The following is a 12,719-nucleotide window of genomic DNA, read 5'->3' on the forward strand; positions in this document are numbered from 1 at the left end:
CATCAGTGTACTGGATCAGGTTTAGGGTTTAAGGATGCGTGTGACACCACAAACTAAACACTCACTAGCTCCCATAAAGTTTGTCCTACAGATCTAAAATTTTACACAGATGTTAAAGGTATGTGATGATTTTCGTAGTTGACTGTTGTTACCTGTCAAGCATTTATGTTTTTTGCTATAGCATGCTAGTGCTAGTCTGTATTGTAACTACACACTATCATTACCTAATGATTCAATTCTATTTTATTTCCCAGTCAGTTCTCTGGTAACTCATCATCTACGATATAGTTATTCAGGAACTACTCAAAAACGATTAATTATCAGATTGCTCCTGATTTGTTCCTTACTGTTTTTTTACTAACTACCACAACTTTGTGTACTGTACCGTTTTGTGTACCATGTTTTAACCAAAATATAAGGAACAACTCACAGCTCATTTAATTACATCAAATAGTTCATTTCCAATAGTAAAAATACAACAAAAATACATCAGCAAGTTTTGACTTTGATAATTTTTCTGTTTTAGATCGAACACTGCACAGTTTGGTGTATATAGCAGTATATTAATTATTAATAATTTGCAATTTTGCACCAATATATCCTCCAAGGGATCAGGTTTATTGTCAAGTAGTTAAGTGTCTTTAACCTGACTTTGTCTACACAACAAAGAGGCATTTATTTGTCACGTGGGAATACAAACTGAATCTGTTTGTTATCCTAAATCTCTTTCAGCTTTGTGTTGAGCTCCAGTTTCTGCACACCCGTCAAGGGACTCTTACTGAAAATAGGATTCAGATAATTTCCTCAAACTGTCACTGCAGCAGCTCTATAATCATATAGATGGAAGTGAAGAACCGTGTGATGGCTCTAGGCATAATGTGTACCCTCCCCTATAAAACGTTGACCCTGTGAGAAAAAAAGCTCCATTTCATTTAATCTCCAGAGGCCTCTGCCGGGGATTCTATTTTCACATGAATTCAGAGATAAATTTTTACTTGCGCAATTTTATTTCTGCTGGTTTGAATGCCTGCCAGCAGACATGCTGAATGGATGCACCTGGCAGCTATGTTAAAGCAAGGTTAAGTTAAGTTAAAGCAAAGCAGCACAGTAAACAATAAGTAAGTGAGGGAGAACATACGGTAATTATTTTTAGAAGCAGTGAAAATTAAGTGTACAGACCCAAGTGGTAATCAGGCTGTGCTGTTGTAAATCCACTGGGTCCTCTGATAAGCAACGCCATTTGTAGCCCTGACCCAACTTAAACATTTAACTTGAAGCTAGCTACTTGGTAGTAACCTGGTAACACACACACACACACACAACATGTGTGTGAGTGGCATATGCCTGTATGTGTTTGTGTGACAGCGCCACCTCCGTCACAACTCACAACAAACCAGGTGTTCTTGTTCTTGTCTTCTGTCAATCTCTCTACTTTTCCGCTCTTTTTGCTGATTTTGAAGTAGATTCATGAAACCCCAGTAAAAGTATTGAATTTTTGAGTTGAAATGTTTCCAATTTGGACAACACATTAGCTCTGCTTTGCTGTTATGTCTTCACTGACTCTAAATCCTGCAACCGCTGTCCAGATCTTTGCAGAAAGACATACACGTACTCCCAGCAGTGTCAATTCAATTACATTATCAAGTATCTCTGTGTTAACTAAGCAGGCGGTGAACTCCAATTAGTTTTACATAATATGTAAAACAGTGGAGAAGTTTTTGCTTTTTCTCTCCCTGCAGGCTATTGGACTGGGAGGAGTTCAAATAAGGTGAAAGAGATGGCTATTTGCTGTTCTGTCACTCTGATCCCGTTCTGCTTTCTGCGTCATTCACTCCTCAAGAGACTACCTTGACTCCTCTCTTTTGTCTCTTCCTCTTTCACTTCGCACCTTCAAGTCAAATCAATTTAAAGGCACTCTGTTGATGATGGTATTTGTTCACAGCATCAAAGCACAATAAAAGACCCTCAGCCTCTCACCTAATACATTTCCTCTGCTTTTATCAATTGCCGTCTTTCCCTCCAAGCCATCATTTTTATTCCCTCTGTCCATCTGTCTGTCCCTCAGCACCATTCCTTTTTCATTTGCTCTTCTAACTACTCTGGCCTCTCCAGTGACTGACCTCAAAGACGCTTTACAGAGAAAAACACTTTTGCGGTACATTATTGTTGACCATTTGCTTATTAAAAGAGAGTATACAGTGAAGAAGGAAAGATCAAGGAACGTACTAGACAACGTGCAAAGAAACTAAATGACCCAAATACCATTATGAAATTGCAGGACTTTGCTCATTATTTATTTCTTTGGGGAAATTTGGATGATTTTGATACTGCAAGTACTAGTTATTGGTTTTAATTCTGTCCAAATACTACCATACTATATGATTTTTCTCCCCATATGTCATATATTAACCCAAACAAGTACCCAAATATACAACATTTTTTGAAACACTGACACATACAGTACCATTACAAAAGTTATGAATTAACACTAACAAGACAACATAGAGTTTTCTTGAATGCCTCTTGCAGCTGATTTTGTCCACCATAGTTGCTTTATCTATAAAAGTGTGACCATTCAACAGAAATATACTCCCACATGATAAACATCCAGTGATTGGTCAACGTTGATAACTAGGTTATAAAATGAAGAGAACCAGTGTAGAGGAGGCAGTAGGCAACTGTATTTTGTGTTCACAGTCAAAAACACTGAATTTTTTTTTTCAGTCTTGCATCTCCGCCTGGAGATGAAAATGTGAACGTTATCCAAGGTCCAAGGTCCTTTATTATTATGTTCTAATAATAAAGACCATGCATTGAGGCCTGTAGCTGTTGAAAGGAATTTAGAGGACACTGCAGGCTCAGAGAGAATGGGCAGCTGAGTAGAGCACTGCATTGTCTGCATAAAGGTGCATGTCCCTCCTGATTTCTAAACACTTAACATAAAACACGGGGGCCAGCAACCCTACTGCTGGCTCCTCAAGATCTGAGTTTTGTGCTACATTAGAAATGAATTTTCAATCAGCAACAATTAGGAATGAATTAATCTAATATTTGAGTCCAGAACAGGGAGTGTTGAAATAAGGGGGTGATTGTATGTAGTAGATGTGGTGGGTCCTCACTTGGGCAGCTTTCCTCTGTTTGGACAAGATATTGGTCTGGAGACTTTGCTTAAAAATGTGAGCGATGGGCTCAGCAATATAATTTGCTGCAACGTACCACACTGTAAGTAACGCTGAAAATGGTCTGTATAGGTGAGGCAATACTAAGCAGAGATATCTTGAAAGTGGGTACTATAGTAATGACACCCTGGAGCAGATGTTGTAAGCTAATATTAAATTCTCATTAACGTGTCCAACAATGTGTTTGCTGTTCTTAATATCAATTCAATTTGCTGAAGGGAAGCCTGAAGGAGCACTGGAGCATGGCAGACATTGTATTTGCTTCTGAAGCGGAATTGGTCTCCTGACACACGTACAAAAACTACATCTGCAGTTTTTGTGTTTGTGTTATGAGTTCTTTAGGGCGGACTTATTATCAGCCGTTCATATAACTCAGCATGCTGGATTGGCATCGGAGGCAGGAGCAACCTGTTTGATTGTTCTGCCAGCGAGTTAATGATTTCAACCAACTGCTGCAGTTTCTGGTTATTTTGTGCCCCTTCATTTCTTTTGTTATCATCTTCTACCATCTTCAAACGACCATGACCTTAAAGCACCAGAGCAAAGAGAAGAAGTAAAACTTAACTGTACCAAACATCAAGCATATTCTCAGATTGTACTCTGAGCATGACAAGACTGCTTAAAGAGAGTCACTGTGGCATGAAAATGGTAAGCTAGTTCATCTACCTGTTCTTTCATCTCACCTCCAATGTTCTTTGGAGCACAAATGCAGACCATTGCCCAGTTAATTTCTATTTTTTGTGAGCTCAACTGCAACTTTTAACATCATATGTGGGGCAACGTGATTATTCCGTCTTGTCACTTGTCACTTAGTGTGTCTTGCCTTTAACAACAGGTCAGTTAGCTTTGGATCAAGAAGTGTAATCAAATTAGATTAAGAATCAATGAACAGAGGATAGTCTCTGTTAGATATATTACATGTCTGAATGAACAGTGAATTTATTCCCATTCTCCACATCAAGTCAACTCAGCATCAGGGATCAAACGGACTATCAGCGTCACTGGAGTACATGTGACTCTACACACTGACTGCATGCTGCTCCCCTCGTGCTTCCCTTCATTCACTCAGCTAGCGGTAACAACTGAAAAACATGCATAAATGTGTATTCATATATGGATATTTAGTATATAGATTGTTTAGATTGTTTACCATATTGTTTAATAATGCAGGCCTTTATAGATGTACAGATATATACATATAGTACATATATTAAATTGGTGAAAGCCTTTTCCTTGTTAGTTCTTACTGTATGTTCCTCTTCATGCAATGTGTTTATGGATATCTGTGTGTGTGTGCCATGTGTGTGTGTGTGTGTGTGTGTGTGCTCTTCACCAGCCCTTGCTGTGGGGGTGTCTGTTATTATTAGCACCTCTGTCGCCATGGAAACTATTTCAGTTACGCTAATTGGCTTCATAACAAGAAGAGTGGGTACGTGTTGAACTGGCAGGGAGACGGAGAAAAATCGAGGGAGAAATGAGAGAAAGAGTGGGAAAGAAAGGGATAAAATTAAACTTAGAGGGCATGAAAAGAGTTTTCCAGGGTGGGAAAGTGGAAATCCAGAGATATGTAGATGGGACGGAAAAGATGGTTGGAGGACAAGGGAAAGAAATGTTCCTCTTCTTCCCAGATTTTTAGAAAATAGCACACATATTCCCACGAGGTCCTGCACTCAGGCATCTGCTCTGCAACTATTTTGCAGGATATGTGCATGTGTCTGTATTATATGATGCCGTGGAATGGAGTGAAGGCAGGCTATAGTAGTTTTTCACTACCATGAGTGATTCAGCACCGGCTGTTATGGTCACTAGATCAATCATTAGATGTGCCGGAGTCACTGGAGATAACAGGGCTTGTTTTCCTTCATTCAAAAGTAGCCATTTGCCTCTATTATGCTTTGGACAGTATCAGAAACAGTTTCCACAGGCTTTAAAATCACCCAAGCTGTATCATCCATGTCAACAAAAAGGCTGCATTTTTCCATTTTCTCTGTTGTTGTTTTTTCCGTGTCTGATCAGTGCAAACATTTAGCTACCTCTCACTGGGCCAAAAAATATGTGTTTGACTGAAAGAAAGATGTTGCAGGGTATTGCCAGTAAATATAAAATGTGGACAAAACTTTACACTAATCACGAGGTCCTGTTTGACACAACAAAACCACCTGACACAAAAGTCCGCTAAGAAATCGCACATCACTTTCCAGATTTTTTCACATCTTGACTCAGGCCGTCTCCTTCAGCTGTGGGGGGCTGGGGGCAGTCATTTCAAGATGGGTTTGACAGAAGCAACAAAATACGGGAAACTAAATGTGACATGCGTTGCAAAATGCATAGACAGGAGTAAATGGACTGTACTTAAACTCAAAATGACACTAGCATTCTTTTTTAACACTGGCTGGCTGTGAGCTTGGCAGTGAGAGTCCGGCAGGCTGGTCCATGCATATTGGAGGCTCACAGATGGTCTCAGCGCTGAATATGGATGAGGGATCTGACACCACAACTCAGACAGACAGCGTGGAAGGGAGAGAGAGAGAGGAAAAGGGGAGAGGAGGGAGAGGAGGGAGAGGAGGGTGGTGAGAGACTGAAGGACAGATCAATAAAGTGGAACCTCAGGTGGCAATTATATATCAGTAAATATAAATCTGTTTTTGATAACCTCACTCCATTTTCTCCTTCCACCTATCCCTTTCTTTCCCTCCCCTGCCTCCTCAATCCCCAGTCTATCCCTCTGGCTATGGCTGTATGAATTATGAGGCACAAATTTGGTGTGTTTGTGTGTGTGTGCACTTGTGTGAGTGTGCGGTATATTGTGGTTGTGTTTGTCTATGAGTGGGCTGAGGGCCAAGAGCAAGCGAGAGGCGCAGCGCAACAGTAGCTGCCACAGCATCTGTCAGGCTGATGGTGTGAAGGTATTCCCTTTTTGATACACAGAGGTTAAAAAGACACACACTAGAACATTTCTCATGCAAATGCACAAACAGGCAAGCTAACATATATTCACCCCTCATGTATGACTGTATGACTATCCACTGGAGTGAAACCTAAATAAAACATCAGTAATCCTGCTTGAAGCTCTGCAGAGTGTATTCATGAGTGTTTGCAGTGTTTTTCATTTTGCATTGGTGTATCTACCTGTGTGTGTGTGTGTGTGTGTGTGTGTGTGTGTGTGTGTGTGTGTGTGTGTGTGTGTGTGTTGCCAGGGCTAATGAGGTCTTTAGTAGAGGTGGTCTTTGCCAGTCTGGTGAGGGTGGTCCAGCAATCCTATCATGTTGCTACATTAAGTCTCTCTCTCAGTGGGAGGAGGAGAGGGGGGGCAGGTGGCAGGTGTGAGGAAGGAGGGATGAAGAAAAGAGGACAGGAAGCATTGATAGGAGTGGAAAGAGGATGTGAGGAGGGGAGAGGGATGCAGAGTGGCGACAACAAAATAATGAGAGGACCACTGGACAGAGATTTGACTTTATCATTTGAAATGTGAAAGTGCTTTTTAAAAGCAAAGCAACTTGAATCCTGCCAAAGTGAAAACACTCTTATGAAGAGGATCTTTCATTTCACAGAGATATTGACATTAATGTAATGAGGTGTATCCAAATGGATGTAGTTTAGTATAATGTATGTCAGAGACACTTTCTCTTAATGAACAAACGAATGAGTTGAATCCAGGTAAAAGGCATTATCCTTCCCTGATGTCTCTTAGTAGCTGTCATTTATACAAATATGCAGATAAAATGAAGCAGAAGAGTTTGAAACTGAGTTTCTGCTTTAAGACAATTTAGATGTGGGATACGAACAGTGTCTTATGAACAGAGTAAGATTTTATGTTTATTGTTTAATGTTAATGTACAGAAATGTCATCAGTTTGTGAAGGAACATGTTATAGTTTTGCACATTTTCTTCCATTAAGTGCAGATGACATACTTTATATTTTCTACAGCATACAAGATTGATACGGCACCTTCCAGGCAGCTGCTGCTTTCACTTCATGCAGGCACAATATGAAAAGCAGCTTGCAGAGAAACTTGCCTCTTATAGGTAATCCATCACAGTGAACATTTAATCAGCTTTGTTTTTTTTTTTGGTTAAAGTTACTTTAGCCTCATTACGAGCATGCAGTCATGGAAAGGAGTGTTTTAGAAACTCTTTCCCTTGGTGGTTGGAGTTGTGCTGTTTAAACACAATAAATTATTTAAATGGTTTAGTTTTCTTTTCATCATCTTCTTTGGACAGTGTCCGTGTTTGCTTATTGTTTATTTCTGATTCATCAACATCATTTCCATACACTACTACTACACAGACACTGCAGCCAAGTTTATCTTTGTAATAGGAGTCCAATAAAGACCTTTATTTGACCTTTATTTTATGATTCATTTACTTGATCATTTTCAGTCTAATAAACTGCTCATTAAAATCAGTGTGAATACTCACAAGTGTATGTTACATAACACATATCACATGAAATGCATTGGCATTCTATACACATTGGGCTCAATAGCTGCAAATGCATTTCTGTAACTGAGTTAATAAATGACTAGATGATATAATTCTAATAGATTGGATACATTTCTGACAAGTAAATTACATTGCAGCTGACTCCTGAAGTCTAACAAATTATGCCTCACTGAACTAAGCTCTCATAGCGAGGCTTTCATCAACCATCCGTAAAGCACACACCTAGCACACACAGTGCAAATTCATTAGATTTGTCTTAGAAATATTAATAACTAACACCACATATCACTCACAACTCTATAGCATTGTAAGTTGTTTGTGGAGAAAAGTCATGGTGCATTTAAAAAGAAGCATTACCACAAATAAAAGACACCTTTATTGTCAAATATCGTATGTTCGAACATCCTTAAAGCCTCCCCACCCCCCTGGTCCACCCTCACTGATCTTTTCACTTGTGTTGCCTGCGTTCAGCTCTCAGTAACAATCATCAACAGACCCCAGCCTCTGTTTCCCAAAACGAAACTTTTAACAAAACTTTTTGAGCCTACAGGGAGGTTGAGTGTTTCACACTCATAAGAAAATAAGCTATATTTTGGGTGGAGAGTCACTTCAGTATTTTATTATATTTTGACCAGAATATTGCAGTCTAAATGATGACTATGATGGCTAGCCTCAAGTATTCGCAGTTTAATTTTCACAATGAAAGGTGCTGAGATAAACGGACACCAATCACTGCCTGGAAGTTAGAAAATCAAGGCATGCTTGTCAGTACTAAAGGATTGGTGATTTGTAGTTAATGGAGCAAAGCAGGTGAAAACCGTCTTTGTAATGCTTTAACACTCTGATTTTCTCCAGGACCTTAATACCAGCTTTGCTCTTCCCCTGTCTCCTCTCTTTTTCTGTCCCGTACAAACCAGGGGAACCATAAAATGGCCCTCCTCGGGGAACAGCTTGTAATGTCTGTAAGATTGAACAGGCAAAGTTTCACCTCCGGCTGGGCTCCCAAGTGAATGCTCATATCAGAGCAACTGGGCCTCGATTACTTTTTTCTGTATCTCCTGTGCCCATCACCAGCAGGAAGACGAAGCATTTGGTGATATATTTCTCTGTCTGGGTCCAGGGACGATAACTCATGTCCCTTTTGGGTCCGCTCGCGCACATCCTGACAAATGAAACATGCTGCTTTTGTGTTTGTGTATTGGACGGAGGGGGAGCTCCCTGCAACAGGCACAACTGAAGGCTCAGTAAACTAGTTTGACGATCTAAGTATCAGTGTCTGTCTTTGTTCAGCGCTCTCAATCTCAAGACAATCTCAAGTCTTTTGTTTTCACCACTGTCTCGAAAATAATCTTCGCCTCATTTACTGTGCTAGTTTGCCCCTTTTGTGTGGGATTTTCTTTGGTTGCTTGTTTTTCTTTCTCAGGATTGTTTTTTTCATTAATATTCTGTTTCTCAGTTCAGAGACGTCGATTTTCTTCTGACATTTGAATGAGCCATTCCATCGGTTGGATCAGTTATTTGAATCCCACTCAACAAAACCCGATTCATATTTTTAAACACTGAAATAAACTCAGAATAACACTTCTTATTTTTGCCTGTCTGAATTTTGTAGCCCAGTATTGTTTGGATTTATGTCGACACTGGCCGTGGTGTGTTGTAACACATTACATTTACCAGGTTACATGTACTAGGCTCATTTTTGTAACCTTTGTACTTCTAGTTATTTTCACTCACTACTTAGTACTTTTACTTTCATTTGAGTCAGTATAATTCAAGTAGCAATGCTTCTTTTTTGTTTACTCCAGCCACCACTGCACATGGGACAAATCTGAACATGTAGCCATATGTTTTTAATTTCCCGACCCTAAGCATATCTTTACTATAATTTATTTTTTGCTAATATAAAGTGCACCATAGTTGCCATGCACAGATATTGTAGAAAGTGATGTTGACAGTGATGTGTGTTTGAAACAATGATGATGATACTCCGGGTTCAGCAGAAACGTCTAAATGTTGAAATTCTGGTCTGATGTTTGCTAGTAAACAAATTAAGTTCATATGTGCAGCATGTTGACTAAAGCAGGGATGTACAGCACCACATTTTGAATTAATTATGACATTACACAACAGGGTCCTGCATACACACACACACAAACACACACAGACACATTCAAGTACCTGTTAGATGTTAATAGAGGGAAAAAATGTACATCTCAGAGGAAAAGGCAGTAATTAGAGATAATCAAAGCACTGACAGAGACGAGCGGAGAGATGAAGAGACAGGGAAGGACAGAGCAAGGAGAGGATGAGGAGAGACTAGAGAAAGAGAGGAGACGGGGAGCAGAAGAATTAAAAGCGGGATGGAGGGGCGGTGCAGAGTGAAGGTGCGGGAGGTGGAAAAGTGAAAAGAAAGAACAGAGCGATGTAAATTGGCGCTCAACTTGCCTTTCTGCACCGTCAGCAGAGTGATGGAGACAAGGCAAAGGTGCAAAAAAAAAAAAAAAAGAGGGAGGCCTGTATACGTGGAAAGAAGCGAGAGATCCAACAATAAAGAGCGTGAGGAGACGGTTAATGTAGGGGAGAGAAGAGGCAGGTGTCATGTCAGGAAACTTCACAGAAACAAGACTAGAGAGGAGAAACCCTGCTGACGCTTCAGCATTTGTCCACTGGATAAAATATTGAACATTAGACAGCTTCATCCAAAGCTGTGACGCATGTTACTCAGATGAAGTGGTGGTGTGGGAGGCGAGGGGAAAGAGACACATGAAGGGGGTCATTATTACACAACATGTGTAATGCCTAGTTTTGTACTTTCACTGTGGTTTGACTGGCACAAGCTCTACGAGAGTGCAGACGTGTGCCACCGATCCACCCACCAAAGAATTAATGTTGCTCTGTTTTCATGAGCACTTGCCGGCAAAGTGAAAGGCGAAAAACAGCTACTAGAGTTATTAAAAAAAACAAAATCAAATGATTACGTTGGATTTGGCAAGTTCATTCTGCTTTGTTCATTACGTGTTTTCAGTCACACACAATCACTTTTGTCTCCGCCTGAAGCATAAGCCGAGCTTTGATTTTCTTTAAAGGAAAGATAGGAAGAAAGAAACAAACAGACATGGAAAAAAAAAAACAGAGTGACATGGAATGTACCTTAGCCTAACAAATGCATTAGCTCAGGGCTTGTTTAAACAATCAAATGAACACCCTCAGAGAACGTAATTACACTCAGGCCTGTCCTCATCTTCCTCTCTTCCTCTCCCTCGGTCTCTGTCTCTTTCAAAGCTTTAATTATTTATGATTTTAATCACAGGGAGCGCTAACAGACGCCACAGCTGCCGCCTGTCACACACACACACACACACACACACACACACACACACACATGGGCGCGCACACACACACACACACACACACCAGTGAATGCACAAGTGAGAACATGACTAACGACACTGTGTCAGTTTGTTTTAAAATGTTCCTAATTTCCAGTGGCGTAATTTCCTCAAACTCAAACAACAAACAATATGGTTGAAAATCAGCATTCACCCTCAGCTTGACACACACACTTTGTTGTGTGTATACTTCATTTAACCTTGCTGTATTTATATTTTTCCATTCCTATATCTCAGCAATATCACACCTTGTGGACACGCCTGTCTGTGAACACTGTTAAGTTCACGCTAAATGCTTCATAATGCTCGTAATATAGATCTCTAATGAAAACGTCTCACTCAGTACCCAGACAATTAAGAGTCATTCTTAAGGGCTTAAAGTTACCCAAATCTAATATTTTAACTTTCCAATTATCTGTCCCGATGTGTGTAACCAAGAAACAGTCTCTCTCATGCTGTAAGCAAAGCGGGAAGTTGCCCAGACTGAATCATTTAATGCACAATTTATGCATTGGAGGCTGGAGTGAAAGTAGAAATTGAAATTGGCTTTCAGGTAATCATTATTCTGTGACACTGAGTGCATAACTTCCTTTTCAACCCGGTCCCTTACACACCAGCCTGAATGTAGACACACTATTACTGCACAGCTGACACTGACTTTTTCTTCATTACATTATACTCACAGGATACAATTGAATAAACTAGATATTAATTTTGTTGGAAAAAAAACATAATGCTGAAAATGTGTTGAAAATTATGAATTTATGAGCTTCTTACTTGGTATTCAGTGAAGGTATGAGTGGAGGAGGAGGAGGACCGGAGAGACAGGAGAAAGGAGAGGTTATGTCGTCCCCTCAGGGATTAGATCGACTGTTTAATTCAAAGTCATCAAACTGAAAGTCAAAGACAGATCGAGAGAAGGAGGTCAGGGTTAATCTCAGAGGACAGAAGAAGAAAGACCGAGAGAAGGCAGAGGTGGAGGTGTTGTTTTGTTATTGTTTGGATGTCACGTTGTTGTTACCTGATCATTCCTCTCTGACTGCGTCTGACTTTTATTTGATCGGCAGAATAGATCACGGTTCTGTGTTTGAAGCAGCCCAGTGTTGTGTTGGTTTGCAGAAGAAATATTGCATTTTAGCCACAACTAAGATATCATAGCATGTGTCTATGTCCGAAACACGGTGACGTCAATTCACTGAGAGTTAATTTGGATTCTACAGGTAGACAAGGTTTAGATGGCGCACTGGAAGAAACACTGAACCTTTCAAATTTAATTTTCAGTCTGCAATTCAGTCTAAATAACAAACAAGGAAATGACCTTTTCTAATAAGACACCACTGATACTGCCTGCTCCCGAAGACACACACACAGACACACACGCACACACAGACACACACACACACACACACTGATTGAAACGTTGAGAGATGTTCAGAAAAGTCATAGAGGACAAATTCTGACATTCATCATTCGTCTTCTTTCGAGGGGAAATCTCTACATCGACTCGGCCCTGTGTGTGCATTTATGTGGGAACATACGTGTGTGTGTGTGTGATTATATTTAGACATGTCGACATGCCTCCACTGACAATCCTCTTCTGCGTTACCATGGAAATGACAGAGGCAAATTGTCAGTTTGCACAAGAAAAAGAGGGGTAAGCGATGCAGAGCCTTGATGTCTCTGTGTGTGTGTGTGTGTGTGTGTGTGT

At 40.2% G+C, this 12,719-nt stretch overlaps 3 protein-coding genes across 4 annotated transcripts in view; 1 reads left to right on the forward strand and 2 right to left on the reverse strand.

Annotated features, from left to right (window-relative positions):
* The window catches only part of anapc15 (anaphase promoting complex subunit 15), a 256,108-nt gene that overhangs the window by 243,182 nt on the left and 207 nt on the right, over positions 1-12,719 (reverse strand). The window lies entirely within an intron of this gene.
* Positions 1-12,719, reverse strand: part of mmp28 (matrix metallopeptidase 28) — a 246,599-nt gene that overhangs the window by 126,903 nt on the left and 106,977 nt on the right. The gene's annotated exons all lie outside the window — the stretch shown is intronic.
* The window catches only part of LOC139200581 (cGMP-dependent 3',5'-cyclic phosphodiesterase), a 138,114-nt gene that overhangs the window by 65,181 nt on the left and 60,214 nt on the right, over positions 1-12,719 (forward strand). The gene's annotated exons all lie outside the window — the stretch shown is intronic.

This window comes from Pempheris klunzingeri, chromosome 4 (assembly GCF_042242105.1).
Source record: "Pempheris klunzingeri isolate RE-2024b chromosome 4, fPemKlu1.hap1, whole genome shotgun sequence".
NCBI classification, from domain to species: Eukaryota; Metazoa; Chordata; class Actinopteri; order Acropomatiformes; family Pempheridae; genus Pempheris; species Pempheris klunzingeri.